The sequence below is a fragment of the Phoxinus phoxinus genome (genome assembly GCF_949152265.1).
Source record: "Phoxinus phoxinus genome assembly, chromosome: 14".
Taxonomy (NCBI): domain Eukaryota; kingdom Metazoa; phylum Chordata; class Actinopteri; order Cypriniformes; family Leuciscidae; genus Phoxinus; species Phoxinus phoxinus.
The window spans coordinates 20544183-20551610 of NC_136889.1; the positions used below are offsets into that span (position 1 = coordinate 20544183).

The 7428-nt window shown below is 38.7% G+C and overlaps 1 long non-coding RNA gene across 2 annotated transcripts; it reads right to left on the minus strand.

Moving 5' to 3' along the window:
• Positions 1 to 605: 605 nt before the first annotated feature.
• Positions 606 to 3798, minus strand: LOC307010775. Of its 2 annotated transcripts, XR_013800266.1 has the most exons (8): positions 3626 to 3796; positions 2791 to 2864; positions 2569 to 2646; positions 2415 to 2492; positions 2249 to 2332; positions 1880 to 2098; positions 1554 to 1713; positions 606 to 1465 (listed from the first exon to the last, which is right to left on the minus strand). It is a non-coding gene; the product is annotated as an uncharacterized lncRNA (long non-coding RNA). The 2 variants fall into 2 exon arrangements; XR_013800265.1 differs by having other exon boundaries at positions 2419 to 2646; positions 3626 to 3798.
• Positions 3799 to 7428: the final 3630 nt, after the last annotated feature.

Sequence of the window (7428 nt, forward strand, 5' to 3'; positions counted from 1 at the left end):
AAAAACCGTGTTATCCCCTATGTGACAGCCGGGTAGGTAGGCTAATCTACGGACATGCTATACGGACATATTATTATGGTAGGCTACAGTTCAGCCTATTATTGATTTTTATTTCCAATTCCCTTTTATCCAAAGAGACGGAACTACCCAGATAGCAATGAGTCGGCGGACCACCGGCGGTGCTCCGGAGGCAGTAGAAGCGTCAGAATGGCGTAATCGCAAACACGTTTGCGGGCGCACCGCTGGCGGCAGCCGCTTTTTAAAAGCGGCAGCCGCCTTCCTACCGCCTTCGTTCCGCGGCCGGCCCGCAGGCCAACCGCCGTTCCGCCACCGTTATACCGAAGGCGGCCCTTCCGCGGCCCGTCGGAGGCAAGCGCTGTTTGAGCGATCTGCCGCCGCTTATTGAATATATATTTTTTATATTTATAGCATGCAGTTTTAACAAGGATAATGATTGATCAAACCAGACAAATTTACATTTGACGTTTTATTTCCACATTTCAAAGTACAGTAACTGTCATTGAAACAAAATTTGTAAGATCACTTAAATATAAATAATAAAATTATATATATATATATATAGACACGATAAAAAACATGCAGGTTTCCAAATAAATGTTGGTAAAAAAAAAAACAGCCTTGCCAGTAAATTATAGCACTTGCAATAATTGTTAATAATGTAAAGAGGTCAGCTCTAAGATGAAAAGAATTACAGTAAACATTATAACAAGTAATGAGGATATTTGGTACCAAAGAAAGTGCAGGATAGCAAATAAATCAAGATATAACATCACATTTTCAAGCCATTTCTAACAATAGGATAAGTGGTAGCCTAATAATTTAGAGTAAAGCTCTGGACTAGAATATACCATTATAATGGCATTGCTGACCTGGGGCACAAGATTTACACTGTGCTGCAATAAGATCTGTCTCTAGTATCTGTGATAAACAAAACTTGACGTGTATATATACATGTATAAAATGTATATATAAAAATACTAAGGTAAAAACAGTAGTAGAAAAGACCATTATAACTACAATGCTGACCTGAGGCACAAGCATTTGCAAGCTATATTTAACAATAGAATAGTTAAGCACGGTAACAAATGAAATAAGCAGCAAATAGTATTTAAAGTAATTGAGATCCTTGGTAATGCAGGGTCAGGGGGAGAATAAAAAAAATAAAAAAATAAAGTTAGTTCCACAGTGAACAGTGTGGATTGGGTGAGTAGTCTGGCGCTTCTTGATGTTACTGACTGCAGGACAACGAAAGAGTTACAGTTGTCAGTGATGCTGGGGTGTCAGTAGTCAGCCTAGGTTTAAGGGGTTGGCTGTGGGTCCCTCTCAGCTGTGCGGCGCCTTTTTCCGCCTTCACGGTCAGATGCTCCTTTCAGGTAACGCGTAACATTAACCTGGACCGCCTCATCAGTGGCATCCTGGGTTGCCGGGTTCTTCCGGATGGCCCCTGTAGAAAATACAGATGTGTCATGCCATTCAAATGGAATAAGGCCATACACATCTACTTAAATATAAAAAAAAAATATTCAACTTACTTTGAACAATGGTCTTCAGGAACAGGTCTCTAAAACATGCTTTATCCCCTACACCAGTCCAGGTTGTATTAATGGAAAGCGGATTAGAGAATATACTCTGAAGCATTCGCCACACTGTTGTCTTTAGGTCCCTCCCACATTAGATAGCCAAAAACCGAAGCTGAAAATCCAAAAAAGTGTTACAAATTACATTTTTCTGAAGCTTCTCATAATTAAATATAAAATGTGACAGGCTGTGGATTCAGACTGTAGAATATGCAGGGTACAATCTTAATTTGACTTTTTAGATTACCCTACGGCGTTATAAACGAAAGCAGCACACTTACAAATCGTTCCTGGAGCTCTTTATCCTGCCTCAAACTATCGTCAAGCAACGCCAAATTTTCCTGGGTGTCTAGGGGGAGTAACAGATCCCCTGGCAGAGATAACTCTCCAACAGACACATTGGCACTGAAATGTTGCAGCATAGTGTCCATTTTGTGGTCCATGTGGCACAACATCGCCAAACTCTCCAAGACGTCGCAGCATTAGGGTCTGATCTGCACCTACAGGGGTTCCCGGAATAATAGAATAAAATAGTTAGTCCTGGTCCCTCAACTACTAAACTATGACATTACTATCTAGGTCTACTACATGTACAGGTGGCCCCAGTGGGAATTAAACCAACAACTACAGGTGTTGTTTGCAAGTTGTACCTGATTGCCCAGTGCGAGCAAACGTCTTCAACATTGTCCCAACTTGCTTCACCTGCTCTTGAAGTGAGCCACTGTCATCCGAAGCTACAAATTTAAAGGCATATGATAGTTTTGAACCTACATCACACACAAAAAAGTAAAATTTAAGAAGAGTGGATGTTCTCACCTACTCGTGCATTGCTTTCCCTTAGAGCTTGGTTCTCCTCCCTCAGGGCTCGGTTTTCAGTCCGGAGTCTCTGGAAATCTACATAAAAAAATAAAAGGCACTATTTTCAATACTGTTAAAACACTGGCCATTAAGACATAGGCCTAGAATATACCTTCATAGCTGAAAACTTCATGGTGAACACAAGATGCCAGGGGAGTCCAAGGACCAATAACGGAGTGATTACTTTCCCCTATTGATAATCATTGACGTAAAAATATGTTCGAAGTTATTGCATACATTTAATGAATTGGACTTAAATGTAACACTTAGTTTAGCGCAAAATCCTTCTCCTTTTGGCCCAGCAACTAGACATTGTGACTAACGAAGCATTTACCTTTAAAGCCAAAACGATTGTCCAACAGTAGGTCTCATGGGTGAAGATAACCAGTTATGCTCTGGTCAAGGTATCTGCAAGAAAATGTGAACAAAGCCGCATTGTTAACGTTAGGAATATACAGTAGCTATGCTGTGGGAGACAAAACTGATCAGCCAAACGTGGAACAGTGAAATTGTTAAAAAATAAAATGTATTCATTGAGTGTACGTTAGTGATTAAAGTGAAAACAGAATTGTCCTCAAACATAAAAAGTACAGAATTAGAAATCACAATAGCCTTAAATCCAGTACAGTAACACACAGCACAACACTTGCTAGCCACTGTAGCTACACGGTGAACTGAACTAGCCGCATATTTGTTCGGACAAAAAAATAAATTAAAAACACCTATATACATCATTCTGTTTTGTTAGAAAACACCAGAAGTTAAACTTAGTCTTTCTATATGTAAAATAGTAAAATTTCTACGTGTACTAGGCTAGCAACATTGCTTAACCTCAACAAAAGTTAAAAAACAGCATGTGCTAGCTAACACTTGCTAGCACCTCTAGCTAACGTTACTGGACTAGCAGCATTGTTCAGGCAAACAAAATAATTTAAATTACCTATACATCGTTATTTTTTATAAGAAAACACCAAAAGTTAAACTTAGATGCAACTTTAAAGCTTTGGCCACCTAACGTTACTGTAGCTAGTTATATTTCTACATGTAACGTTACTAGCAACATTGCGTAAACAAGGCTGAACAAAGATGACGTTACAGATTTTAAATATATAAACTAAAAACAATGTAAACATGCTATTGCGTTACACAAAAAGAAAACATGTACTTACTTAAACGATGGTAGTCGATGACTTTGCTAGTTAGCAAACTGCAGGCTGTAACGTAGTAAATACTGACAGTAACTCGCGATTGAGCGGCGACCTTCTTCTTCTTCTTCTTCTTCTTCTTCTTCTTCTTCTTCTTTCCAATTTTACGGCGGTTGGCATCCAGCTTTTTGGTGCGAGCGGCGACCTGCTGCGAATGTGCTCGGGAGGAGCTAGCCTCAGTGGCTCCAGTGCGTCATCGACAGTAGGGGCGGGGCGGGGCCAGGAGCTATTTCACAAAACTATCAGCGCAGCTCTGAAGCCAGAGGAGAATTTAGAGTTTTTCCTTCCTTCAGGTCAAAACAGGGTTTTGATATTACCATGGTTGCACTTGCAAATGAATACAAATATATCAAGTAGGCCATACCTTTGGCCATGTTGCAGATGTATTTCACTGTTCACTGATTAGTCAGGCATTGGTAAAAAGTCTAACTTCATCAATTTATTCTGCTAAATTGTTCATACCATGAATGAAATATCTATTTTAAACCTAATCAGAATCAGAAAGTTATTTATTGCAAGTAAGTAAGTAACTTAAGTTTTACAAAATGAATTATTTTTGGTTTATTGGTGCATGTCTCAATTGTGCATAAATCAAAGAAATGTAAACAATTTTCACCTAAGAGCATAAAATAATTTGATATATTTTACATATAATCACTTCAGAGTTTCAACGTCATTTAAATGTAATTTCCTAAACCTTACCTTATGGAATCAAGAGTCAGGATTTAAACCCTAATGGCTTTGGAGCAAAAAAAAAAAAAAGCTATAATTTAGGCTATTATGATTTTATAATCGCTTCAAATGTGAAAAGTAGTTAAAATGCTGTCAGTTCCACTAACTCCCAACATGCGTTTGCAACATGGCTGGTCGATTTGAGAGTAGAAATCTGTATTTCAAAGCGGCTTGCCGCCAGCTGGCCGCGGTCCATTAGACGGAGGCAACCGCCAGAGAAAATGAAGCAGTCGGCCCGCCGGCTATTCGGCGGCGGCATCTCGCATAAAATGGGAGTGACGTATTCGGCGGCAAACGTTGTATCCCCGCCAGCGAGACGCACCTATAGCCGACAGCTTAGGGCCGGCGGCAAAAAGAAGCCGTGTGGATATTTTTTGCTATCTGGGTATTTGCACTGTAGGCTATTTATCAATGGGAAATACATCATGCTATTAAAGGGGTCGCTTGCAAGTCGCAGCAGCGCGAATTACGTGACCAGCAACATATTTCTGCTTCAAATATTGTGCGTAGTTATTAGTTAACAGTGAGTGGTGGTTTCAGACATGATTTTATTAAAGTGCAATAAATTATGCCGCACTCGTAGCTAATTCTGCCTGACAGAAAGAAAAGCTCGTAACAGAGAATGTCTAATAAGCAGGTTCACTCTCGCTACAGCCGGAAGTTTACTGAGAGTGGCAGTTCTCCCCTTATTAGACATTCTCTGTCTGTAGCATATCATGACAGCTCTGCAGACAGGAAATCCGTTTCAGAAATGAAATCAACTGTTATGGGGAACACAGATAAAGTGGTGATATATTCAAAGCATTTTTTGCCTTAACGATAACATACACTCTGTGTCCATGAATGAACACATGCATGCTTATGTGAATACGTGCGAGTTAGAGGCGACAGATGTCCACAGTATCAGGTCTCATAATACTCATTTTAGAGTGTGTGTGTAAAGTTACAGACCACTCTACATAATATGACCTCTACACATTTATGCATTTGGCAGACACTTTTCCAAAGCAACTTACATTTTATTCAGGGTGCACTTTTTAAAAATCAGTTCTTGCTTTCCCTGCATGGGAATCAAATGAGCTTGTGTTGCTATGCTAGCAGGAAGGCTTTTTAAAAGTAGTTTAATAGTGATTAACACACTAATCCGAAGTCCTAAATATTGGACAGAAACAGTATGAAAGAAGCTGAATGCACAGAGCCTACACATCAGATATAACAGGACAGGTCGACAAGCTTTTGAAAGATTTGCACATGTGCTGAACAGCTGCATATGTGCATCACCCACATCCTGATTGGCTGTTAAAGAGTCCAAGTAGGCCTATGTTTCAGAGTCTTTTTGTTACTCTTTTTGAAACTCCCTCTTCACCGCACAGATCTGACAAATTTTATACCCTCGTTAATTGACTGACCTCTGTTAGTTGCAGTTTCTTTAAATAAGTGTTTCAAATTCTCCTGTAAGAAAAGTAACTTAGTAAATTATATTTAGCAGATGCTCTCCAAAGCAAATACAGTACGCTTAACAGTACGCCTCCCTGAATCAACTCGTGGTTGTTAGGTGTCTTTTTCATGGATCAATTCTGTGATTTGAATTTGAATCTGCGCTCTTTAGTTAGTCTTCCCCAATGGTGCTTATGCACGTAAGCTTTTTACTCCATACAGTTTTTTGTAAACTTTCCACATTCTGTCATTCCACAGAGGCTCAGTAAGATTGAGATCAGGGCTTTGACTGGGCCCGGTCAGGATATTACCTTTTTATTTTTAAACCACTCCAGCTTTTGCTATCCTTTTTCATTTATTTTCCTGCTGAAAGGGGAATTCTTCACATTCTCAGATCTTCACATGTTGCATGGTCTCGAAGGGCATGCATGATTAATCATAAGTTGTTTTCCTGATACTGCTCTCTCATCAACATGAAATTAAAATACAGTAAGTGGGACATTTTTCATAGTTTTACTGCACACAGATAGACTCTAATGAAGAGAGAAGCCATTTTTAGAGCTAGAATAAGTGTGAATGATTTCATCTGCCTCCGTTTAAAATGCCCATACCTCAAAATCCAATCATTGACTAAAGAATAAAACAAAAGCCCCCGTCTCACATTTTTTTTTATATTTTTCGATAATCCACCACACTCGGATGTCTTTAAAATAAAGTTTTGTTTTTATTGGCTTCAATGGTTTCATGAAGAACCTTTAACATCCACAGAACCTTTACAACGCACAAAAGGTTCTTAAAATGAAAAAAATTTCTTGAGATTATTAAGATGTTCTTCACACTAAGAAAAACAAATACCGGTAGGTAACTGGAAGGTTCTTTGAGGAACCAAAAATGGTTCGTCTATGGCATCTCTGTGAAAACTTCATTTTGGAACGTCCCTAAAAAAGTTAATAATTGCATAGTTACTTTTTAATGAAAGTAGGCTATGCATTGCGTTACTTTTGCAATAGGCACATTTTTTCAAGTGGGCTGGCCTTGCTTCTTGTAATTTGTGTTATTTAACATATTCAATCATTGCAGGTTTGTGTAGGCTAATATTCAGAGTTTGCATCACTTTTTTTATTATTTTTTTTGAGGAATAGTGAATCTGTTTTTGTGCCAGTGAGGCATGTTCACATTTAGTCCATCATGTTCAGACAGCGCACTCCCAAATTCTCCAGGAGAGGTGTCAGTCGATGAATGGCACAACAAAGTAACTTGCATTACTTATTTGAAAAAGTAACTCAGATAGTTTGTTGTAAATTTAAAAGTAATCCGTTACTTTACTAGTTATTTGAAAAAGTAATCCGATTACCTGACTCGCGTTATCTCCCAAACACTGCATACATAGCCTACATTGTAATTTCAAAACCTGCTCACTAAAACTGTAAATAAATAAAAAAATAAAAAAACCCGACTGTAGTAAAAGGGAAAATATCGAGGCATTTTATTCGAATATTAACATTAGAAGCAGAAAATGATTAAATGCATAAACATTCTGTCACTTTTTTTGCTGACTCTCTTCTCTCTTCATTAGAGTCCATCAGTGTGCAGCTGAA